The sequence below is a fragment of the Cryptomeria japonica genome, chromosome 8, assembly GCF_030272615.1.
Source record: "Cryptomeria japonica chromosome 8, Sugi_1.0, whole genome shotgun sequence".
Lineage (NCBI taxonomy): Eukaryota > Viridiplantae > Streptophyta > Pinopsida > Cupressales > Cupressaceae > Cryptomeria > Cryptomeria japonica.
The window spans coordinates 83,078,682-83,106,652 of record NC_081412.1 but is presented as its reverse complement, the minus strand read 5'-3'; positions in this window follow the sequence as shown (position 1 = coordinate 83,106,652).

Genomic DNA, 27,971 nt, shown 5'->3' with positions numbered 1-27,971 from the left:
CTTAAACTAAACTTAGGCATCTTATAATTCTTTAGGGTTTTCTCCTTTAGGATTTATAGTATCCTTTTATAAGGATTCTCTCTTTGTAATTTAATTATTCAGTCATTAGATAATCAATATGATTTATCTTTCTCGATCAACCATCTTTTGGCCTCCATAGATATTTGCTTCTCTCTTGTTTCGTGGCAGGTGTTTGATTGCGGGTGATCTTCAGAGCTATGGGGTTGAGCAATCAACTCCAATATGGTATCAAAGCTGATACTGCAATTCCCTGTCCATTTTTTTAGAGTTCTGGAAGTTGAAAGTTATTGCATGCAACATCGTTCATTGAAGGGCAACTTTGTGGTGGTGCATTGAGCAATTTTGAGACAATTTGATCATCAAAGTTAATTTTGGACAATTTGGATCAGTTTTGTTTTTTGATGAAATTTGAGTCTATCGACTCTTTCCCACTCATCTTCAGTGACACATTAGAGGCTGGTTTCCTTTTTTGGCATGCATTGGGTGGTGGTTGGTTCATTGTTGCATACACATTGATTTTGGATAGTGGATTTTTTTCAAGGTTGGCAGCGGCTTGATCTTCATGTGCAAGTTTTATTTTGAGTGGCTTTCTTTGCATTCTTCTTGGTAGTATTTTTGCAGCCCATCCTTGGCAGTAGCGACTTGAATTTGTCTAGAAGGCTTTGTAATAGCAATCTGTTCAACCTGCTATTTTTGGCATGTGATGCTTGTGTATGCAACACATTTTTTATGTCAGTGGCATCTTGTTTGCATGTGGCAACCGATTCTTACCATCAATTATCATCCTTGTTTGGTGGCCTTCAAGGATTTCTTGGGTAAAATTGGAAATGCTTTAATCCTTCCTAGTCGACTTTTCTTTTTTGCATATGGCCTTTCTGCAAGTGGTGCGAATTGGAGACTTTGTGAGGGTCGAATTTTTATTGCTTTTGGTCATTGGTCCTTTGGTTGGGCGCTTTCATTGCTGTTGTCTTCTTGCATGGGGATCGAACTAGTTTTTTTAGCGGTGGGTCTCGAATTGCATGCACCGCCATCTTTTCATGCCACCTCTCCACTATTGTTGGCGAGGTTTATCCAAATTTTTTGCCAGATCCAGGCGTGCCATTATTGACAGACTCCTCCATTAATAGATTTTGTGTATTTGTCATTGTTTTTTTGAGGCGATCACCTCATTTGAACCCTGGTGTATGTTGTTGCCACAAGCGCTTTGCCTCATCGATCGTGAGTAGCAAACATTGCATTGGTTGGCCATTCATATTGGTGGTTCTTTGGTTTGGGGAATTTTTTGACTAATTTTGCAAGCTTAGTATTGGCGATTGGGAGAATTCTTTATTGTCTAGCGAGCTTCTTCGACATCATCTTTCTCCTTGTTGTAGATTAGTGTATTCTCATGAGCAGCCATATTTTTTTGGTTGGGCCTCCTCATGCATGGAGCGCTCTCTTCCATTTTTGGGGACTCCTTGCATGGGCCAATTTTTTTGCATGTAGTGAGGAGTTTAGATGCACTTAATCTTCCAATGCATGTTTTCTAGCTGATGGCTTCTGCTTTCATTGGGTGGTGATCCTCTCTTCACTGATAGAGGTTCGATGTGGGCATGTAGAATTATTTACATGCAAAGGCTTTCCTTATTACTTGCGGCAGTGTATTGTGAAGTGTTTTTTAGCTCGTTGCATGCTTGTCGAATGGGATCATGTTGGATCAAGCAATGACATCTCACTTATTGGAGAGTCTCACAATTGCATGAGTGGCATGCTGATTTATTCGGGTCATTTTTTGTTTACACCAGCGGCTCCTCTGTATTTTTTGCCCAGGTTCTCCATCATTGTCAGAATTTTTTCATGGGCATGGTTTACTAATTGCATGTCATTCCTTCGTGATCTGCAAAATTTTTTTTGTGGGCCCTTCACATCTTCACATGGAAAACTTGCTTCATGAACAAGTTTTTCCAAACACTAAGATAAAGTGCCACTATGCCTTGCATGCTTGGGATCTTGCACATCTTGTGCCTTATTGTACTTGCACTCCATTATAAAGTGCCATGGGGGGTTTTATGTTTGCCTTTGTATACCATCTACCTTTGTCATGTGAGTGTTCCTTCCACGACATTAGCCTCATGATGTGTGCCAAGTGAATGTACCTTCCACGACACTAGCCTTTATATGTGTTTGTACTTTCTGTTGCACTCTCACTGTTCCTGGTTCTTCGTCATGCAGTTTTTCTTGGCATTCAATTTCAGTGTACCTGTCACCTCTCCTTTGTCAGCATTATGGGGGATTCTACTGTTGGCGCTAATTCTTCCTTGGTTCATTGGAGTGAGCTATGTATTCAGTATTTGTTCCTATGTACTAGGCAGATGTAGTAGCTTGTTACCTATGTATTTCAGTGAGATGGATCATTTACCATATGGACACTCTTTCATTCCTATTTTTGGAGGAAACCTTCCATCTTCGATTGATCGACTCTTCAGACTTTGGTGTTTTTGCCATCTGTATCTTCGAGTTCAGTTGTTTTCCTTTGTTGGCCATCTGATTCGAGTAGTGTTATTTGAGGGTACTCATGTAGGTTACAGTCTTCTCTACCCGATCATCTTCTATTTTAGTGGAGGTTCTTCAGATTGATAATTATTCTTAGACAATGTTTGCAACTTCATGCTTCAGTGGTGTTCTTCATGTTCATCCTTTGTTCTTGTTTTCTGGAACATTCTCTAGTTTGGAGGCTTCTTTAGTCCTTTGCTAGTCTTCATCTCTTTTTGGAGTAGAGTTTTTTTCCATGTGGTTTTCTCTATTTCTCTTATTTACAGAGACTCTTTTTTACTTGGGTATCTCATTAGGCCTAGTTGTCGGGACCCATTGTTACTTTCATGCATTTCGTTTACATGCATTTTTTAGTCCTTAGTTGTTTTTAGCTACTCCCTAAGTTTATCTTAAGGGGGAGTGTTAGATTTATCATGTTGTGGCTAATAATTATTTATTTAATTATTATTCTATTATACTCTACGCTTAAGCTAAACTTAGGCATCTTATAATTCTTTAGGGTTTTCTCCTTTAGGGTTTCTAGTATCCTTTTATAAGGATTCTCTCTTCATAATTTAATTATTCAGTTATTAGATAATCAATATGATTTATCTTTTTGGATCAACCATCTTTTGGCCTCCATAGATATTTGCTTCTCTCTTGTTTCATGGCAGGTGTTTGATTGTAGGTGATCTTCGAAGCTGTGGGGTTGAGCAATCAACTCCAATAATTAGAATTGAGAACTCAGGGCTAGAGACAGTTAAATATTAGATTGATGAGTTATTTAGAAAAACCAAAGCCTTCCATGCATTTGCACAGAAACTGCCAATCCACCTTATCATATGCTTTCTTTATATCTAGTTTAATCAACATACTAGGCTCAATTCTTTTGCATCGAATGAATTACTTCTTGTGCAATAATGACTCCATCTAGGATGGACCGACTTGGAACAAATCCCGTTTGTTCTTCTAAAATGATGGAGGGTATAATTTTCTTAATCATATTAGCCAGGGCTTTAGATATCACCTTATAGATTGTGTTACACAATAAGATTGGTCTAAAGTCATCTACCTCCTCTAGTGCTGCACATTTGTCGATAGGGGTTTCAACAAAATTGTTTGAGTTTACAGAGACAGTTGGCCTTTCAATAATGATTTCTAATTCGTCTTCTGAAACATCCATATTTTCAAGTATTTCCTAAAAATAAAAATAAAAAAACAATAAAATCAAGGTTAGCATTTAGGAACAATGAGAAGAAAACATATTAAAAAGAAATAAAATAAATTAGTAGCAAAGAAATAGATTAGAAAAAGTATGAACTTTGTCAACAATAGTACTAGTTGAACCCACAACCTTTTGATTGCAAGTCAAACTTACTAATACAATGCACTATGTGATCAACTACTTAAAATTAATAATTAAAAGAATATTAAAAATGAATACAAATAATTTAGAAATGAAGCAATAGATTGGAAGACACATTAATTTTAACAACCACAAAAGTAGTTGAACCCACAACCTTTCTATAAGCAATCAATTCACTAATCCATTATACTATATGTATGTTTTGATTGTTCAAGTTAAATAGTTATAGTAGAATATATTGACATAAGAAAACCAAGATTACATAGAAGCATATATTTTAAAATTAATTTGTTTAGCAAATAATAATATAAATTTTAGATGTTGGTATATAAATTTTATTTACTAATAACTATTTTATTTACTATTTACTTTGTTTTTTAATTACTATTTTATTCACTTTTTTTATTTTATTTTTACCAATGTATTACCTAATAACTCTTTAATTTACATGCTATACTTGATGCTTGCTAAAATGGACACAACAAACAAGTTCAAGGTTAGAGTTAGCTTTCAACCAAATAAGCATACAATGAAGTTTAAAATCAAAACAAGTATACTAAAAGAGAATGAAGACAAGAAATAAAAGCTTGGGATGTAGAAGAAGGAAGAAATATCCTCTCAAGATACTCTCATTGCTTGCCTTTTTTTCTCTCCCTTGTTCTTCTCCTCTCCAAGATCCACAACCTACTTGAATATGGCTCTCAGTTTTAGCACATAACTATGGATGTTAAATGAAAGATGGAAGTGGTTGAAAATAAACTATAGCTATGCAAGTGCAAGAGATAATATTTCTATGAAATGCTAATGAGAAATCTCTATTTCTGTATGATAACTATGTAAAAAATGCTTCCTACTTTACTTGAGGATGAGCGTTCCTTTTATAGGCAAAATAGGTAATTGGATGGCTAGGATTGATTTGGCTTAGCAAGGGCTATGATTTGATGAGAGAGGCATGATCCTCAATCCATGTTTGCAACTTCCACCAATGTCATGGTGACAAGTGGCATCACGAGAGGGCTTAAGAGGAGAGGGAAGATGAATTAACTACTTGAAGAGACACGAGGGTAACCTCATGTGGTTAAGTTATTGGATAAAAACTTTGTCCAATGTTAAAGCTATTATCCAACAGGAAATTTTTTGTGTAAGGTTTACCCATGGTTAGGCCTTGGTGAAAGGGACAAGACCCACATGGGTTAGTGTGTTGAAGAAGGGAAGCATTTAAGACTTTTTAAGAGTTTTAAATGGGTGAGATGATTGATTGAGGGTTAATTTAGGATTAGGATTGCGCAAATAATTAAAAGTGGGTTTAGGTTAAAATAGAAGGGTTTAAAAGAAATTAGCGAGCAAGTAGGAATTGTAGAAAAATGCAAGTGGGTGAGGATAAATAAGATTTTAAATAAATAATTCATTTATTTAAAATAGTGGTGCAACTTGTCTTTGTAGGAGAATGCAAGTGGATGGGGATTTAAATGTGTGTGCAACTTGTTTTTTTTTTGGAAAATGCAAGTGGATGAGGATTTAAATAAATATTTATTTATTTATATGTATGTGCAACTTGTCTTTTTAGGAAAATGCAAATGGTGGGGGATTTAAATAAATATTCATTTATTTAAATGTGTGTGCAACTTGTCATTTTTAAAAACTGCAAGTGGGTTGGAATTTAAATAAATATTCATTTGTTTAAATGCATGTGCAACTTGCTTTTTTAGGAAAATGGAAGTGGGTGAAGGATAAAGGAGATTTAAAATGTGTGTGCAACTTGTCTTTTTAGAAAAATGCAAGTGGGTGGGGATTTAAATAAATATTCATTTATCTAAATGTGCGTGCAACTTGCTTTTTTAAGAAAATACAAGTGAGTGAAGGATAAAGAGGATTTAAATAAATGTTTATTTATTTGAACATGTGTGTGAATTTTGGATTTATTTAAATGAGAAGAAGGGGGCATGATTAATTAAATAAATAGACGTGACTCCCAAATTGTAGTCAATGCTTTGAACAAAGGCAATACACCGTGTTGGAAATTGAATAAATACATACACATTATTAGCGAAAAGCTTAAATATTTCCAAGACTTTTGTATCTCTCATGTGAAAAGAGGAGGAAATGTCATTGCTGACGACCTTTCAAATGAAGCATGTGAGCTCGCGATAGGGGAGTGAGGTGGTGTGATTGTAAAGAAGACATAGTGAGATGGAGTTAAGGTTTCCTGTAAGGTTGGTATGCCTGCAATTTCAAATTTCATATCTATCGACCAACATTCCATATGAGTAAGGTCACGTGTTAATGTAGATTTATTGTGGAATGCTTTTTGAAATGGCAATGGTGGTGGAGTGTGTTACTTTTAATTCTATTTTTGGTATTCTTGTGCATTTAATGAGAATAGTATGTAAGTTGGTGAAGGTAACTGGTTTTGACAGACCTCATCGGAATTTTCTCTGCAATTTTTTTTCCTACGAACACTAGAATGGAAGCAAATTTTACTCTACAGTCCTCCAAGCTAATGCTAGCTTTTCGGGGATCCGTCCCACTAAAAAAGCTCGAGAAGATGTTTCTTGCAAAAGAACCGTTGTTTTTGAAGGTAATTCAGTTGGTCCTGGGTGAGGAGGTGGCAGTTATCAGCCATAGATATAGATGAAGAGCGTATATTTACTCTCTCATCATGGCTTGGGGATTGGAGTTGGGCTACTTATGCGCGGATGTGAGAAAGTTTTGAAGAAGATCATTCCACATGAGTATCTATTAAATATGAAGTCCTTGATGAATAATGATGAACTATTAAGGTCCTAACTGGTACTGAGAGGGGAGGGGGTGAATCAATACACACAAAAACTTGTTCAGACACTTTGACAAATCAAAACATAGTTGACCGGTTGTCTTCATCACTGAACTTAACCATAGCAATACCGGTTAAACATAAGTACTTCAAACAGCTAAACTGGTTAAACAAAAATACTTCAGACATCATACAATAGATCTCAAATCTTGATGACTACTTCACCGATATAATCATGCATGAGTTGTATCAACAATACCATAACCATTTAACACTGCATGCATATTTAACTTAATCTGAATGACACAATCATCACATGAAAAACTCACAACCCATAACGCACAGATTTTTCATGTGGAAACCCAAATGGGAAAAACCACGGTGGGGATGAATACCCACAAGCTTGTTTATGAACTCTTTCGAAGTCCGCGCTGTTAGGAGCCTAGTCCGGTTAAAGACTTTACAATAAAGGTTCTGTTAGGAACTGATCCTGTTAGAGATCACCCGGTTAAGGGATGGCTATATACCCTATTAAAGGTTGAAACCCTGTTAAAGGTTAGCTCGCTAGAGGATATAAATAACTCAATGAACTTGAGCCACTTGGTTAGAGGATTTACAACAAAGCCTGTTAAAGCTACCCGGTTAAGGGATTTACCTTTTGTTGAAATGGTTACAAGACAACAGGTAAAATACTCCAATCTGATAACAACACTTTTTTCTAAGGCAAATCATTTTCAGTTCCTCTCTTCTGCAATCACACTCTGCAGATTCCTCACTCTGGTTTGGGAAGTATCAAAACATGTGGACACACACACAACTTTTTCCAACCACTGCAATAACAAAACTCATTGACCTTATAGACAACAATTATGCCAGTAGCATATGTTGGTATTTTGATGATGTTTTGATTGTCATTGATGGACACACACTTACTTGATGTATGGGTTATGCTCAACCAGTAGTTGTTCCAACCGGTATTGTATGTCATTGAATGTGTAGTATTTAGACTATCGATATTTTGCAGAAGATGGTTTACCGGTCACATATTGTATGAAGACCCCAAGCGGTACGAGGATCTCAAGTGGAACGAAGGACCCGAGCGGTAGTCAATTTTTGATCAAAACACTATGATCTTCTAGTCTTCATTTTTGACAATTGGTAATTGGTATATTGTATTAATCAATACATATCTGTGATGAGTTACCAACTGGTATTATTGTAATGTGTGATGAGTTATCATCCACCGACACTTTGGCGGTGTTTTTGTGTCGTGTTACCAAATGTGTCTAGATGCATTGTACCTAGGAACTTGTACTCTAATCTTATTGGACCGACATGAAATCAGATTCCTTTATAAGGACATCATGTCTAGGTTTTGTATGTAACATAGAAAAGGGAAGGTTATTATGTGCGATCATTGAAGAGAAGGTTAGGTTTGTGTGAAGAGAAAGAGTGTGGAGATATAGAAGACTGAAGTAATGCTGAAATACATTAACAAGGAGTTGTCAAGGATATAATTAAGCATATTGTGCTATTATCTAGATCATTCACTTGTTGATTACTCACATCTTCGACAAGTCGAAAGCCCTTAACCGGGTAGGCTCAACAAAGCCTTTGTAAATCCTCTAACAAGGTGGTTCACAACTGTGGATCTTAAATCCTCTAACGGGTAGTCTTTAACATGACTTATCTCCTAACAGAGATCTAGATTCCTAACAGGATTTGTTCTGGTGAAGAACATTGTATGACCTTAACCGGTCTGGTTACTATTCTGCAGATAGTTACTTGTGAGTTTCTACTCACCGCGGTTTTTCCCATTTGGGTTTCCATGTCAAATATCTTGTGTTATGGTGATTTTGCTCTTGTGGGTGAATGATTTGTTTCCTATTTGGTTTGCATTTATCTTAATCGGTTTATTAGTGAATCTACTGCACCGGTTATCTGCTAAATTGTTTAAGAGTTTTCTTACAGTATTTTTTGGCATACTAATTCACCTCCCCCCTCTTAGTATTCATCAATTGGTATCAGAGCCAACCTTTCTATATGTCTAACCACTTGGAAGGAGATATGGGGGAATACAGTGTGAGGGAATTTACTCATCGTCTCACTCAGACTGAGAGAGCCTATGATGAACTCAAAGTCAAGTGTAAAGCCTCTTTGACCAAGAGAAGAGAGCATGCTGAGAAACTGATGGAACTTATTGAAAATAGCTCTTCTGATGAAGCAGACATGGATGCCCTGGTTGAAGAAGTTGAAAAACTGAATGAATCTAAAGCCAACTTGAGAAGGGAGTTGGAAGGACTGACTATTAGAATGAGTCAGGAGCTTGAGAATAGAAGGAAAACTGAAGATCTAGTAAAATACAAAGATCATGAGATCTCCAAGCTGAAGCAAGAAATTAATACCCTTACCGCTCATCTCCAGGAGAGTAAAGTGGAAAAAGAAGAAATGCAAGGTGAACTAAACATGGCTATTTTTGAGAATGCAACCTTGATGGAATTCAATGCTTCTATTTCCAAGGAACTTACTAAGTCAAAGGAGATACTTGCCAAATTCAATCAGAGTACTGCTAAGCTAGAGCAAAAGCTAGAATCTGCAAAGCTAGCAAAGGATACCACTGGACTTGGTTTCTCTGGGTATGAGGAAGGTGAGACCTCTGGAACAAAAGCTGAAGCATCAAAGAAGCAACCAACATCCAAGGGTAAAGGTAAGAAAAAATTTAAACCTGTTTTCTTTAATTGTCTCAAAGAGGGACATACTGCCAATGTGTGTAGAAGCAAGGCCTACAACAATTTTCCTTATTTTCAAAACAATGTGCCTAGATCCAATAGATTCAATGGAAATTGTTATGCATGCAGCAAGTTTGGGCATAGAGCATTTGAATGTAGGTCAGTTTTGCACAACACTGGGAGATATCCTCCAAGGACTCAAAGAGTTATCCCAGAACTTTCAGTGAACCGAAATCCCAACCAGTACAATACCTATGACCATTGGTCAGTCTGTTATCAAGCGACAACTAGTTGGAGAGCAACTTGTTTGATCTGTCATGGTAACAGTCACACTGCTGTAACATGCAGAAGGAAGAATGGAAGTATGGATGACGGACCATAGAGAACACTTGGAATGGTATGCTATCATTGCAACAAACCGGGACACACTGCCAGAACTTGTAGACTGAGAAAGAACCTATCGGGTGATACACCGATCACTCCAGAAGGGAAGATTGATGTTGAAACCGTTCAAGCAGAAATGAATAAAACTTGGAAAAAGAAATCAGAAGAAGAGTCATAGGATGAACTTGTTTCTGCACCTAGTGTGGAAGTCTCTAAACCGGCAAACTAAGCTTCAAAAAAGCTTAGGGGGAACGTATCGGTGAAATATTTTGAACCCCCAGTTTATATCAGTAAAGACCTTTATCGGTAATATATGTTACCTGTCAATCGACAGAAGATCTGAAGTGGTAAAAGGCAAATTTAGGGTTTGTACCCTAGCGGTGATGCATTTATTATGGTAGGTGAGAGTTTGTTTAAAAGGGATTTTCGTTGTGATTTTTACTTATCTATTTTTGGAAGAAGAATTTTCAAGAGTAGAGCAACCAGAGCGATTTGTTTAGAATTTGAGGAAATCTTGTGCGAAATCTTACAATCATTTTCAAGCAATCAATGAAGAACACTAAGTGGTGAACTAGTGATTAAAGTGGTGTATTGTGCGTGATATTGGCAAAACCTAAATTTTAGATTGTGAAGGTATTTTTCAAAATTCATTCTTATCATTTAGTTATGGCTTATGCATTGCACTTTAGTTCTAGTGCACCCGTAGATACACATGAGTTTCTTCAGAAGAAAATGAGATACAATGCCCTATCTCAAATTCTTGTCGGAGTTATTGTCGAGGGAGATATTTTAGGGTATATAGACTGTAAGTTGGAAGACCTAGGATCCCTAGTAATTCACTCCCAACTAAGTTTGTTTTGTGGAGATGACAATAAGATTAAACTAGAGTATAGCATCCTTGAGAAGATGAAACTGCACAATGCAGTATACTTTCTAGAAGAATTCTCAGAAGAACATATTCGCATTATCCTCAACAGAGTGCATGGTGACAAGATGTACCTCGAGCGAACCCATGACATCACATCGGAAGCGATTCATGCCGTCACCAGATTCTGCAATGTTGGAGAAGTACCAGTTCTATGGAAGGTCACCAAAAATAAAAGGACAAAGCTCACTGGTTCTGTGAGTGACCAACAGGCAATGACCGTCAACACCATTAATGGTGATCTGGTGAAATATGCTTGCATGGTGATTGGGTACAGGATATTTTATGCCAATAGAGTGAATTCTATCCCTACTGTTGCGGTAAATGCTGCTTACAAGATGATTAAGGAAGATACTGAATATGACCTATGTACCTATTTATGGAAGCAATTGTTGGAGAATCTGAAGTCCATCAAACAGGATAAATCACTAAGGTTCAAGTTTGGCCAACTTCTGGTTGGTCTATTCTTCTATTTTCAAGGTTATTTCCTTGGAGTTGGTGATGTTCAATGGTCTACTGACCTACCAGTTTCCACACAGATTAAGGAGAGTCTACAAGTAGTGGGAACTGCATATCTTGAGGTTCTAAATAAGTATTTTGATGAATTCAAACTAAAGATGAACCAGCAAATGAGGATATCTGGTGATTTAGTGAAGAAGTATGAAGATGACATTTGCTTCACAATAAGGACAAATCACTGCATAATGGAAGCGGTGGAACCTAGAAAGGAAGTAGTTGACCCTATGGGGTATGAAGTTGTGAATGACATATTGATCGGGTATGCCTCTACCCTACTTGCCTCACCATTGGATGCAAAGAAGAAAAGAACCGGTACCTACTTGGAGAAGGTCACATCGATTGAGGAACCGAAGCAGAAAAAGAGAAAAGCAGTGCCATCGGTATCAACACCCGTTACATCTGCCAGTCCAAAAGTGACCTAGCGGTCACCAGCCAAAAATAAACCTGAGATTATTATGGCAAAAGTATTCGAGAGGAAGCGGAAATCCAACACTCACTCACCGGAGTCAGAAGACACTGAACTAGACATTGAAATAAAGAAGTCAAGGCAATCAAGCAAAAAGCCGAAGTCTACCGGTAATGTACCAGCAACTTTTGCACTGGTAAATATAGATATTACTTCTTATACACCAATGACACATTGTCAAAGGACAATAAAGAATATTAGGAGGAAAGTGCTTGATGACTTGAAGGAATATTTTGATGTCTTTAATGATAGTGAGAAATAGGATGTAGAACAGGAGGTCATTAAATATTTATGTATTAATGATCGGTCACCTTCTGAGATTAAATCTGTTACTCCAAATTCTTTGTATGATTCTTTGGATAATAAATGGCACATTGCCATTCAAAGAGAACAAGAGATCAGGGAGAAAAATTTTGCACAGTACTTTTCTGATGCTTCAAATTCTGAGTTATTTGAAATTATTGATAAGTACAAAGGCATTTTATTTATGAGAAGAAGGCGACTTAGGTTACTAGAAGGTAAAAACTCTGAAGTAGAAAAAGATACACATATACAAGTTAAAGCTGCTGTCAAAATGCACCAAGTATCTGAAGCCACTAGGCAGGCTGATCAAGAACCTGACCTATCCTCAGTCAAACCGGATGAGGTATTTGACAGTCAAGGTGAAAGAGTGACAAAACAAAATGACCCTATTGATGTTGATGCATTAGATAATGAGGATGTCACTCCAGACAAACAAAAAGTTGAGAAAGAGAAATAGGACAAAGAGAAAGCGGAGAAAGAACAAGAAGAAAAAGCAAGGCAAGAAGAAGAAGATGAGAGAAAAGAAGAAGAAAAGAGGAAGGAAGAAGAAAGGAAGAAGGGGGAAGAGAAGAAAAAGTAGGAAGAGGATAAGAAGAAGAAAGAAGTGGAGAAGAAACAAGAAGAGGAGAAAAAGAAAGAGTCAAAGAAGAAGAAAGAAGAAGAAAGAAGAAGAAAAGAAAAGAGTGGAAGAGGAGAAAGAAGTAGAGAGGAGAAAACAAGCAGAGATCAAGGCCAAAGAAGGAGGGCAGACTCCTAAGGAAACCGGTGATCAAGCCAAGTAGGTTGATTCCACCAATCCTATTGATCTAACTCTTGCATGTTTGACTCAATCAGCAGATGAGTTTGAGCTGCTACGAAGCATTAAACTTGCACAGGAGGGACTGGAAGAATTGCGGAAGAAGAAAGAACAGGATTTCATACAATTTGCTGTTGACACCCTTACCAGTCTAATTCCTGGTACTAACCTCCCTAGTACCAACTCCTCTCTATCCAAGCTCAAAATTCTTTGTACCGTAGTAGAGGACCAAGTACAATGCTTGGAGGATGTTTCTCAAGCAACTGCAAGAAAGAACCATGAAAAGGCACTCAATATTGCCTTAGTCAAGCAAATGAATGAACTCAGGACCCAACTACTGAAGAAGAAAGATGATATTAGTGTTGCTATGGGTGAGGGTAAATTACTTTTGAGTAAACTCTATCAACCCCATCTGTTTTGTGAAGATGTGCTCAAACAGAAAGCTCAACTCCAATCAGAGTTACAGGAATACATCTACAACTTCAAAATGCCCTATGATTTATTCACTGTCTATGGACAAACTGTTCATCATTTTCAGCATCAGACTGCCAAGATGGACTTAGAAATCAGTAACCAGACTCAAGATCTGCAGGAGCTTCAACTGCTCCTATTGCCAAAACTGCAGGTTCTTCATAGATGTTTTCTCAACTTGGAAGCTATCACGGTAACTCAAGAGATGAGTACCATTGATGCAATGGAAGAACTGGCATTCCAGATGAAGACTGAAAGTGAGATTGCTACCTTGCTACTTGAGTCATGGACATTGGACATGAAGACTTTTGTGCAGAAATTTAAATCTGTTTTTGAGAAATTTCATTCCTTATTGTCATGAACATCTACTCTATTTTATTTCATAAAATGGATACTTCGCATTACTTTATCATTGTTGGCAAAGGGGGAGTAGTGTACATTAAAATTTTGGTGAATGTTACCATTTTATGCACTTGTAATTTTTGCAAAGGGAGGAGTATATATGCTTAGGGGGAGTAATTTTGATTATGGCATCATTTTTTTTGTAAAGCACTTAGATGTCAAATTTTTCCTAAGTGTTGCCATCAATGCCAAAGGGGGAGATTGTTGGTATTTTGATGATGTTTTGATTATCATTGGTGGACACACACTTGTTGTATGAGTTATGCTCAACCGATAGTTGTTCCAACTAGTATTGTATGTCATTGAATGTGTAGTCTTTAGACTATCGGTATTTTGTAGAAGATGGTTTACCGGTCATAGATTGTATAAAGACCCCAAGTGGTATGAGGATCTCAAGCGGAACGAAGGACCCGAGCGGTAGTCAATTTTTTATCAGAACACTATGATCTTCCAGTCTTCATTTTTGACAACTGGTAATCGGTATATTGTATTAATTGATACATATCTGTGATGAGTTACCAACCGGTATTATTGTAATGTGTGATGAGTTATCATCCACCGACACTTTGGCGATGTTTTTGTGTCATGTTACCAAATGTGTCTAGATGCACTGTACCTAGGAACTTATAGTCTAATCTTAATGGACCGACATGAAATCATATTCCTTTATAAGGATATCATGTCTAGGTTTTGTATGTAACATAGAAAACAGAAGGTTATTATGTGCGATCATTGAAGATAAGGTTAGGTCTGTGTGAAGAGATAGAGTGTGCAAATATAGAAGACTGAAGTAATGCTGAAATGCATTAACAAGGAGCTGTCAAGGATCTAATTAAGCACACTGTGCTATTATCTAGATCATTCACTTGTTGATTACTCACATCTTCAACAAGTCGAAAGCCCTTAACCGGGTAGGCTCAACAAAGCCTTTGTAAATCCTCTAACAAGGTGGTTCACAACTGTGGATCTTAAATCCTCTAACGGGTAGTCTTTAACATGACTTATCTCCTAATAGAGATCTAGATTCCTAATAGGATATGTTCTGGTGAAGAACATTGTATGACTTTAACCGGTCTGATTACTATTTTGCAGATAGTTACTTGTGAGTTTCTACTCACCGCGGTTTTTCCCATTTGGGTTTCCACGTCAAATATCTTGTGTTATGGTGATTGTGCTCTTGTGGGTGAATGCTTTGTTTGCTATTTGGTTTGCATTTATCTTAACCGATTTATTAGTGAATCTGTTGCATCGGTTATCTGCTAAACTATTTAAGAGTTTGCTTACAGTATTTTTTGGCATACTAATTCACCCCCCTCTTAGTATTCATCAACATAAACCCTAAACCCTAAGAATTTTAGGTTTACAATTACAAGCAATCCAATCCTGACCGTCAAATACATTACATAGAATAAAACGATCTAAAATAGATCTCAAGTCATTCCGCATCATCCAATCTTTCTCGCATACAGAAAATAGTAACCCATCACGCGCTTTTCTCATACCTCTAAGAAAAATGCACATTCCTGAGGTAGACATTCAATGCATTTGATCTTCACGCACAAGATCCTCAAATAAATCCTTCGCGTGCACACAAATGACGTGGCATCTAGATCCTTATCCTTGTTCTTAACTAACTCATCACAAAACATCATCGATTGTATCGCACAAGCCAAACCAAAGACCCTAGAGCTGAATTGAGACTACCAACTGGTAGTCACACTTAGTGAACCCCAACACTGGTCCACTCAATCCCGGTTGACCATAACTGCTTCCAATCTTCATACCGGTGCATATCAGTTCACCTGCTTGAGCACTTATTGACATCAATGACAACATACTTTATCACCGCTTCATCATATGCCAACAATCTCCCCCTTTGGCATTGATGGCAATACTCAGTGTATTAGTGCTCAGTATCTGGACCATTCTAAATAGCGTATACCGGTTGACATATACTGGTTTAACTTGAACGATCACCACCACCACTTGGACTAGTCAATGTGCACTTTGCTCAATCACTTCTCACACTTATATCTTCTCCCCCATATATCTTCATCGTCATATATCTTCTCCCCCTTTGACAACAATGCCAAAGTGGAGGCACAAGCTTCCAAGCTCCACTATGCTGCTCCCCCTATGGAGTAGCATCCTTTAACACATCAATCCTGTAAGATCTGACATGGTAGTACCCGACTAATGTGGAGCACACATCTTTAATTTACTTCATGAAGGGGCATAACCCCTAATTCACCTCTCAGATAGGTAAATGCAGTCTTCGGTAAGGGCTTAGTGAATATGTCTACTAGTTGCTCCTTACTGGAAACATGTTCTAATACAAACCTCTTTATTATGAACCTTTTCTCTCAAGAAGTGATACTTGAGCTCAATATGCTTGGTCCTAGCATGCAATACTGGATTTTTGGAAATATTTATTGCACTAGTATTATCACAGAAAATACTCACCGGTTCAGATATCATCACTTCGAAGCCATCCAGTACATTCTTCATCTAGATTTCCTGAGTGTAGTTCATAAATGCTGCCACATGCTTCGCTTCAGCTATAGATTGGGAAATACAACTCTACTTCTTGCTCATCCACGAGACTAGTCTTCCACCAAGGAAGAACGCTCCACCGGTTGTGCTCTTCCGGTTGTCCACATTACCTGCCCAATTTGCATTGGTAAACACTTTGAGATCAAAGTCACCATTGTATGGATACCACAATCCATGATCAACTGTCCCTTCCAGATATCTAAGAATCCTCTTTACCGCTACCAAGTGGTATTCTCTTGGACTCTTCTGAAAATGGGCCACTATGCCCACTGCACAAGCAATATCTAGTCTATTGTGCACCACATAGTGCAACTTACCAATCATTGATCGGTACTCCTTCTCATCCACCAGTGCTGTATCATCCTCCTTTGTTAGTTTGCAGCCAGTCACCATCGACATTCCAACTAGTTTTCTCTCCTCCATGCCAAAGGTCTTCAATACCTCTTTGATATACTTAGACTGGGTAATGAAGATACCTTCTTTCATCTGCTGAATTTGTAGAACAATGAAAAACTTTATCTCTCCAATCAGAGACATCTCAAACTTCTTTTTCATCTCATCTGCAAATGCATGACTCATATCATCATCTCCACCAAAGATTATATCATCTACAAATACTTCACATATCAGAATCTGATCACCTTCAGATTTCGGGTGGATGTTGTTGTCCTCACTTGTTCTTTGAAATCCTATCTTCACAAGATGAGAGTGCAATCATTCGTACCATGCCCTTAGTGTCTGTTTCAATCCATACAGGGCCTTGTGTAATCTGCACACCATGTGACTATCTTTTGACAAAGCAAACCCATCTGGTTGCTCAATATATACTTCTTCCTCCAGGATTCCATTCAAGAAGGCAAACTTCACATCCATCTGGTTTACATTAAATCCCTTGAATGTTGAAAATGCAAGTATCATTCAGACACCTTCCAGTCTAGCCACTGGGGCAAAGGTTTCTCTATAGTCTTCTCCTTCTTCCCGAGCATATCCCTTGCATACAAGTCTTGCCTTGTTCCTTACCACTGTGCCTTCTTCATTCAACTTATTTCTAAAAACCCATTTGGTACCTATGACATTCTTGGGTTCCGGTCTAGGTACCAAGGACCATGTTGCATTCTTCTCTATCTGGTCCAACTCCTCTTCCATTGCCTTTATCCAGTCTTCATTGGTAAGTGCCTCTCTAGCAGTCTTAGGCTCAAATTCTCAAATCATGCAAGAATTTTCTTTCACTTTTCTCCTTGTAAGTATTCCTGCATCTTTGTCTGCTATGATTTGCTTTGGATCATGATGCAGTCTTACATACCTAGGAATGACTGTAGCTGGTTCAGCTTGTTTTTCCTCTTCTTTTTCCACTTCAACTTCTTTTTCTCCTACTGAAGCTTCTACCAGTATAGAAACACTGAGGTCTTTGCAGTGTTTGTCACTTATTTCTTTCTTAACCGGTTCCTAGAAGGCTAAACCTGGTTCATTTTTTGTTTGCTTGTTGCTAGTTTCCTCAGGCTTCTCAGGGGATTCATCAACCCTGACATTGATACTCTCAACAATCTTTTGAGTCCTCCTGTTGTAGCACTTGAGAGCTTTGATTTTAGTGGAATATCCCAAAAATATTCCTTCATCACATTTAGCATCAAACTTGCTCAGGTTCTCACCTCTCCTGATATAGCATTTGCTCCCAAACACTTTGAAATAACTGGCATTGGGAGTTCTCCCATTCCAGTATTCATAAGGGGTTTTGTCTTTACCTTTCTTAATGAGTACCGGATTAATGGTATAGACTGCAGTGCTCACCGCTTCCCTCCAAAATGTGTGAGCGACATTTCCTTGGATCAACATAGTTTTGGCCGCTTCAACCACAATCCTGTTGTTTCTTTCTGCTATGACATTCTGCTATGGTGTCCTTGGGGTAGACAATTTCCTCTTAATACCGTTCTCCTTGTAGTACTTATTGAATTCATTAGAATTGAATTCACCTCCCTGATCGGTTCTTAGGCATTTTATCCTTCTGTCGCTCTCCTTCTCCACCAATGCTCTAAAGGCTTTGAAATTTCCAAATGCCTCAGACTTGTTTTTCAAGAATGTCACCCACATAATTCTTGAGCAATCATCGGTAAGAGTCATGAAGTACCGATCTCCCTAAATACTTATAGTTTTCATCGGACCACACAGATCGGTGTGTACCAGATCAAGTAAGTTCTCTGCTGAAAATTACTTACCTTTGAATGTTGAGGAAGACATCTTCCCAAGTTGGCATTCTCTGCACAAAGCATTCTCTGGTTTGTTCAACAAAGGCAATCCTTTTACTCCCTTGATCTTACTAGCCTTTGCAATATTGTCAAAAATTTTATGACAGAGTCTCCTATGCCATATCCAACTATCATCAAATTTTGCCATCAGGCACTGACTAATCTTGGCATTCAACTGAAATAGGTTTCCTTTGGTCTGCTTACTGGTGGCAATATGTTCACCACTTTTTCCAATTATTCTGTAGACTCCACCTTTGAACTCCAGAATGAGTCATTTGTCATTCAGCCGAGCAACACTCAAAAGGTTGTGCTTAAGGCCTTCCACCTAGTAGACATCATCCACACTACTCTTTCCATTCAGTGAGATAGATCCTTTTCCTTTCACCATGAAAGGTACATCATTAACAAACTGGATAACACCACCATCATATTCTTCAAGAGATAGAAACTTTCTCCGGTCACCAGTCATGTGGTGAGAACACCTGCTATCAATGATCAACTTGTTGGAGTTGTAAATATGTGAGACAAGGGATTTCTGGTCAAACAACTCTTCCTTGACAACCACAAACACTATGTCCTCATTCTCTTCATCCTCAAATTCCTCATCGGTAACACCTTCATCCACTGCATCAAGATAATTTCTCCTACCTGCTCCTTTATACTTCCTAAACCTCTATGGTTTATCCTTATTGTCATTGTTAGGATAGTTAACAACTATATGTCCTATCTTATTGTAGGAAAAACACTTCAGAGGAAGCTTACCTCTATATTTTCTGGTGTCTTTTGGAAGTCTCTTGGCAAGAAGAACTTCAAACTCCATCAGAATCTCCTCATCATCCATATCTCTGCTTGGCCTGGATTCATAATTGGTACTGACCTCTTTTCCTTTCCTAGTCAGTGTAGAGGAAACAAATGCTCTAAAGGTTGACTCGGTCTTCTGAACACTACCATCATAGCTATTCAATTCATATACAGTCAAATTTGCAATAATAGAGTCTAATGATACCTTGGTTTTATCGATAGACCTTAGCTCCTGGATAGCAGCAACCTTGATTGTATAGACTGACAAAAGTGATCTTAGAACTTTACTAACAATAGTGGCATCACCAATTGTTCCACCAGTGCTCTTGATCTCTCCAACCATTGTCTTGATTCTTATGCCATACTGCTGAATGGTCTCTCCTTCAACCATCCTCATATCTTCAAACTTTACTCTAAGGCTTTCTTCCTTAGCCTGCTTGACATGTTCATTACCGCCATAAATGGATTCCAATTTGTCCCACACTTCTTTCAGATTGTCCTTATCTTGTACTTCAATAAACTCTTCATCAGACAAGCTAATAAGGGCTTCCATGACTTGCCCATTTTCTTGTATCTCTCTTTTTTGATAATCAGTTAGAGTGCCAGTGGGGATTACATAGGCATTCTCAACACAACTCGAGTGTTGTGCACCCAAACTCCTGATATATATCTTCATCCCATCCTTCCATATTGTAAAGTTGTCCCTATTGAACTTAGGACCTTCCCTCTTCATCATTAAAATAGGATCTTTTGCCTCAAGCAGTTAAGCTTAAATCACCGAGGACCTAGATGTGCTCTGATACCAATTGATGAATAATGATGAACTATTAAGGTCCTAACCAGTACTGAGAAGGGGGGGGGGGGGTTAATTAGTACACACAAAAACTTGTTCAAACACTTTGACAAATCAAAACATAGCTGACCGGTTGTCTTCACCACTAAACTTAACCATAGCAATACCGGTTAAACAAAAGTACTTCAGGTAGCTAAACTAGTTAAACAAAAATACTTCATACAACATATCTCAAATCTTGATGACTACTTCACCGATATAATCATGCATGAGTTGTATCAATAATACCACAACCATTTAACACTGCATGCATATCTAACTTAATTTGAATCACACAATCATCACATGAAAAACTCACAACCCATAACGCACAATTTTTTCACGTGGAAACCCAAATGGGAAAAACCACTATGGGGATGAATACCCACAAGCTTGTTTGTGAACTCTTTCAAAGTCCACTTTGTTAGGAGCCTAGTTCGGTTAAAGACTTTACAATAAAGGTTCTATTAGGAACCGATCCTATTAGAGATCACCCGGTTAAGGGATGGCTATATACCCTATTAAAGGTTAAAACCCTGTTAAAGTTTACCTCACTAGAGGATTTAAATAACTCAACGAACTTGAGCCACTTGGTTAGAGGATTTACAACAAAGCTTGTTAAAGGTACTCGATCAAGGGATTTACCTTCTGTTGAAATGGTTAGAAGACAATAGGTAAAACACTTCAATTTGATAACAACACTTCTTGCTAAGGCAAATCCTTTAGTTCCTCTCTTCTGCAATCACACTCTGCAGATTCCTTACTTTGGTTTGGCAAGTATCAAAACATGTGGACACACACACACAACTTTTGCCAACCACTGCAATAACAAAACTCATCGACCTTATAGACAACAATTAGGTCAGTAGCATAAACCCTAAACCCTAAGCATTTTAGGTTTACAATTACAAGCGGTCCAATCTTGACTGTCAAATACATTACATAGAATAAAATGATCTAAAATAGATCTCAAGTCATTTTGCATCGTCCAATCTTCACCGCATCTGGAAAACAGTAACCCATCACGCGCTTTTCTCATACCTCTAAGAAAAACGTACATTCCTGAGGTAGACATTCAATGCATTCGATCTTCACATGCAAGATCCTCAAATAAATCCTTCACATGCACACAACTGATGTGGCATCTAGATCCTTATCTTTGTTCTTAACTAACTCATCACAAAACATCATCGGTTGCACCGCACAAGCCAAACCGGAAACCCTAGAGCTAAACTGAGACTACCAACTGGTAGTCACACTTAGTGAACCCCGACACTAGTCCACTCCATCCTAGTTGACCATAACTGCTTCCAATCTTCATACCGGTGCATACTGATTCACCTGCTTGAACACTTATTGATATCAATGACAACATACATTATCACCACTTCATCATATGCCAACAATCCTTGCTGGAATGGGTCGTGCTGGGTTGGGGCTTCAATCTCTTTGACGAAATCCCAGAGGAAAATGTGGATTTGTGGGTGAGGCACTCTTGAATCCAATTCCTTCACTGTCGCGAGGAAGCTCGAGTTCGTTTTAGGGATGACACGAGACGAGGCTGGGAAGGGTTGGTGGTCTACATCCAGATAATGGAAATCAAAGATGTAATTCGTTAGGAGGGTGGGGAGGTGAGGATGGTGGAAGAGATGAGATGCAAGAGGTCGATTACGAGAAAGCTATCGATGAAATTGGCAAGGCAAGGTGTAGTGGGTGGTGTGGTTGGTTGGTTTGGTGATGTGACCGAAGGATCGAATTCACGTGGGCTAGTGACTTAAGGTGCAGAAAGGACAACTATAAACTCACATGCCTTGGCTGGAACAACTGTGAAGTAAGAGAGATGAGGAATTCTCCGGACCAAGGTACTTCTGGGTGCCTCGTTTTGTTTAGATAGCATTTTATTTTAAAGACTTGAATTTCCGTTTTCTGTTATAAATGATTTAAATAATTTGGCTAAATTTTTGATTGGCATGATGTAATTATGAACTTCTTCTCTTGATGAGGTGGGGGTGGGGTAGGGTTTGAGCGGTATACTATTTTGGGAAACTATGGTTTTAGATGGGAGGTTTGGATGGCTTTTGTGGGTGGTTTGGGGAAGTGGTTTGTTTTGGGAAATTTTGATGCAGATGTACCTTTTAGTCTTAACTAGTAAAATATAATTATTACAGATAATTTTTTTAAAAATAAATAGGCTTATTTATTTAATTAATAGTTAGAATATAGCTAGTGAATTAAATAAAATAAATTATAAAATTTATTTAGTTATATAGAAGAGTATAAGCTAGGTGAGTTAATTAAATGTAAATTTAATTAATAGATTAATGTTAGTAAAATAATTAAATAAATATAAAAATATCTATTTAATTAAGTGGACAGATTTATGTGTCTACAATAATTATTTATTTTTAACTTTCACTCATGACTATTTTATTTAGTATTTGTTTAATAAATTTTTAATTTACATGTATTTTTCACTTCCTATTTATATATGTTTGTTTTGATCATTCAAGTTAAATAGTTATAGTAGAATATATTTGACATAAGAAAATCAAAATTACATAAAAGCATATCTTTTGAAATATAAATATTTAACAAATTTAAATACAAAATTATAGACGTGGATACATAAATTTTATATACTGTTTACATTCTTTTCTAATTACTTTTATTCACTATTTTTTTTTACCAAATAACTATTTAATTTACATTATATATATATATATATATATATATATATATATATATATATATATATATATATATATATATATATATATATATATATATATATATATATATATATATATATATATATATATATATATATATATATATATATATATATATATAAACCTTTTAAAAAAAAACAAGTGTCACGTAGTGGCTAGTACTTGTCGTTTTAATATTGTAATTGAAGTAGTGATAAAATATAACTTACTTGTGCAATTCACTAAGTAAACCTTTAAAAAAAAACAAGTGTCACGTAGTGGCGAGTACTTGTCGTTTTAATATTGTAATTGAAGTAGTGAATGCAATAAGATAAATATATATAAAATAGAAATAAAAATTGTCAATGTAATTTGTAATTGTAATTTGATTTTAATTTTGATTTTAAGCAACTATGTTGTATTAGAAAGGGTAAGATACATTGTAATAATATTCAATTATATTCCATTTATAATTGTTAGAGTACACGATAACCCCACCCAAATAAATAATTTTAATATTATAATAACTAAAATATTATTATTGTAAATACTATATTATTATTATTATTATCTTATTTTTATTAATATATTAATAATTATTTTATTACAAACTTTTATATTATTAAATTGTGTGAGGATAACCTTAACCTAACTAAAACTATAAATAGAGAGAGAACACTAGTAAGATTGATGTTTGTGCAAGAAATATTTACATATTGAAGATGCAATAAAAGTTAAATGCATGGAAGTGTAAAAACTGGTAATTATGATTTGAATTTGGGAATGCGTGTAATCAAAGAGAACTAAAGACTAATAGAATAATACATATTTAATACAATATTTCATCATTTACTAATATTTAACTATAGTAATTTTTTGTTCAAAATGCACACAAAATTAAATGAAAGTTTATACAATGTATAATAGTTTAATAATAATAATAACTTAATGAATGAATAGTTAACAATTTTATTTAATATTATTATTACAATATTATATAATCCACAAGAATAGAAGTATCTCACCAATAAGATTACAATAAAATAATAATTATTAAAAATGATAATTTTTTTTAATTACATGTGTTATAGTAAATATAGAGAAAAATTAAAATGAGAAAAAATATTTGTCTTTATTCATTCTTCAATATTCAATTTGAGTTATATTTTAAATTTTTTAAAAGCTTTTATTTTAAATTGGTTAGACTTACATTTAAATCTTTAGTTAATTATGTTCTATTGTTTTAACTTTATTCTAAATTTATTAAATGTTTCAAGTTACAATCAAGATGAAAGAAGTCTTTATTTAATGTGGAGTGTTTTTTTTTAAAATCTAATTTGATTAATTAATTAGCATAAAAATATTGTAACGATCTAAAAATTTGCCTAAACTAACTCATGTAGAGATTGGATCCGGGAAATCCGATAATAAGATGCAAATTATTTGAGCCAATTAGATTGAAGAAGAACAATTTCTGTATTTTGAAAACTTAAAAATCATGCATCTTAACTATTGAAAACTTAAACAAAAGCATGGAAATAAACAATTCATAGATATAATTGGTGGAAAAGAAATTGAATAATAAGTAGTTAATGAAAATTGGGTGCAACTGATTGCAATAGTACTATCCTAACGACAAGTTCTAATTATCACATGTGACAGTTCGAAAAATTGTCACTTTTAATTAAATACTTTGTGTTGTCGGCTCAATATTTTTTGATTTAACATTTTTTTAACACACTCATGCCATTTTGCTCCACCCCGTGCTCCATCGTAAAAGTACCTAAACAATTGCCTAAAAAAATTCATTCAGATAGTGGATCTTGAAAATGGGGGAATGCTTAGGGGGATAGTCGTTCATTTGCACAGGTGGTTGATTCACGAAATATGGAGAAAGAAGTTAGGGTTTTGGCAGGGGTACTTGTCAAAGTGGGAAACAAAGAAACGAAGGCTAGGGTTTCGGTTTCTGCGACTCAGGCGGACGGTCGGGTAATTTCAACTCCTAAGGAAGCTAGCCCCGTTAAGGAAAAGGTAAGTAATGATCCTCCATCACTTGCTTGGGTACCGATTCCTTGCATTGATCTCCTAGGATCTTATGTTGACAAAAAAGCTTACTCCCTACATTCAAATGCTATTACTGGGGAACTCTGGGGGGATCAGATTTGTTTGTCCAAACTTTATAATAAGTTGTAGAAACGTTGGGCAGATATTCATTATTTTCAGCTTCTTTCAGCCAATACTTTTATTATTGTTTTCGATTCTCCTTTGGTTCGTGATAGGGTTTTGGATTCTGCTCATCACTGGTTTGGGAAACACTTACTTTTGTTTTTTGCTTGGAAGCCTTTCTTTGTTTCTGCTAAGTCAAATAGAAAATTATCTCCCTTTTGGTTTGGACTGCCAAAACTTCTCTTTGAATTTATGGATCTCGATGTTCTGCAACAAATTGGTAATTCATTTGGAACTTTTGCCACATCCAATTTGGATTTTGTGGAGGGGGAGGTTCTGGTAAAAAATTATGTATTATTTAATCCTCAGACTGTACACCCCCGTACTTGCAATATTAAGTCTCATGATGGGATTTGACGTCAAAATATAGAGAAACTGGACTCCGAGCTTATGAAATCTCCCCTTATTTAAGATGCCCGTTATTTATGGATTTTAAGAAGAATCGCTAGGTGAAGGGTCCAATAGGTGTTAATAATTCAAAAGTTTTTTCAAATCCTGCCATTTCTCAGCCAAACTCTAACACTATGTTACATTCTCAGAAGATTATTGATAGTAATGGGAAAGATCTGAATAAAGATGATTTTGGTTTTTAGTTGAATTCTAATCAGGCTATTGTTTCTCCTTCCATTAATATCTCAGAAGAAATTTCAGATCCAATTTCAAATTTTATTAGGGGGAATATGAGAATATTTTACATTTTCAGGAAGCCATTGACAATTCGAAACAGGCTGTTGCTTTTCCTTTTGAATCAGTAGCCTTGGATACTTCTAAGAAAGATAATATTTGCAAGGTTTCTGAAGTAGAGATACCAACTGATTCTGTCTTAATTGCTCAAATCAAGCTTTTAGCTTCCAATACTTCTGATCATGGTCTAGAAAATCTAGACAAGGAGATAAAATTAGGTTTTAATGAGATACCTGAAGTAATTGTGCCTAATATAGAGTTAGTTCAACAAGTGAATGAGCTTTTGAATAATCATGCTCCCCAAGGTGAGGATGAGGTGGTAGATAGGGTTGTTTGCTCTATTGATAGTGATTTAGGAGAAATTAATTCCTCTCTCCCTATTGTTTCAACATCAAATCCTTTTGAGATTTTGGCTACTAAAGATTTGGGATCGGTTGATAAGTCGACTATTTTTTCTCCACCACACAATGTTAAAGATTTGCCAATTGTCCAAACCACATTGTTGTTGTCCCCTCCTTTTGGTTCTCCTAGGAGAGGTAGGCCTCCTAATAATATTAAGACTCAATTGGAGATTGACACTGGGATACAAAAGATTCTGTCCCTTTCTCCTGGGATTGGTCAGGGAAAGAAGTCACTCTCTTTAGGCAAATGGAAAAAGGGTAAACCGTCTTTGACAAGTCCTCCTGTGACTAGGTCTGGGGCGGTTAAGAGGAATTTGTAGAATTGCTTTGGAGATAGCACTAAATATCTGGATATTGAGAAGAGGGGAGTCTCGACCTCCCCTCGAGATCAATGAAACTTATATCCTGGAATGTTAGGGGCTTAAATGCCCCTAACAAGAGACACTTGATTTAGTCCCAATTGGATTTAGTCAAGTGTGATTTGGTTATGTTACAGGAAATGAAATTGTCTGAAGAGTTTGCTAATGTGCTTTTCTCATCTTGGAAAAAGTGAAATTCTCTTTCTTGCTCTTCTTCTGGTGCTTCTGGAGGTTTAGCATTATTATGGAATACTTATAATGTTGATGTGCAATTAGTCTCTTTGGCGGTAAATTGGATGTTGTTCTTGGTTACCAGCAAAGTTTCTAGGGTTAAGGTCTGGCTGTTTAATATTTATGCTCCTTCAGGGATTCAGGGAAAGAATAAGTTATGGAGGGATTTTATTAGGGTGGATTCTCCTCTGAGGCAGCGATCCCTTGTTGTTTTTGGAGGAGACTTTAATGCTATACTGGATCCAAGTGAAAAAAGTGGAGGGATCTTACTGAATAAAAGAATTATGGAGGACTTTGGGAATTTCACTCTTCATATGGGTCTTTTTGATTGTAAATCTCAAAATGGGATTTTTACTTGGACAAATATGAGAAGGGATTTCTCACAAATAGCAGAAAGATTAGATCGATTCTTTCTTTTAGAAAATTGGTTGGAATCGGATTTTGAGTTTTTTTCCTCTATTTTGCCTATACCAGGATCCGATCATTTTCTGATTTCTCTCTGTATTTTGGAAGATAAGGCTCCCTTTCGGTCTCCTTTCAAATTCAAGCCTATGTGGTTTAGGGATGCCTCCTCCTTGCCTCTCCTTAGAAAATGGTGGGAGTCTGCTCCCTTCTGTTCTGGGTCTCGTATGTTTCAGCTTGTCAAGAAGTTAAAATTCTTAAAATTGAACATTAAAGAATGGAATATTTCACACTTTAAAAACATTTTTCAAGAAAAATAGAGAATTCAGGATTTGATTGAAACTTTTAATAAGCATGTGCTTGATCATGGTATGGTTCCTCAGGTGTTTGATGAATTAAAGTCTTTAAAAATAGAACTTCAAGAGATTCTGGCAAGGGAAGAGATATATTGGAGACAAAAGTCTAGAGAAGTATGGTTGTCTGATGGGGATAGAAATACCAAGTTCTTTCACTCCTCTACTAAGTTAAAGAGGAGTAGAAACAGGATATCTTGCATTAAGGATTCTTCTGGGAAATTGCTTACAGAGCTAGAGGAGATTGCTTCAGAGGCAGTTAGATTTTTCAAGTCATTGTTATCTTCAGAAGGTGGCAATTTTAAAGATGATTTTATTTCTGATATACCATCTTTAGTATCTTTAGAGGACAATAGAATGTTGATGTCTCCTTTTTCTCTAGAAGAAGTTAGAATTGCAGTTTTTGCTATGAGTCCTGATAAGGCTCCGGGTCTGGATGGGTTTACTCCCTTATTTTTTCAGAAGTGTTGGGATTTTGTGGGTAAGGATCTGCTTCTAGCTCTTGAAGAAAG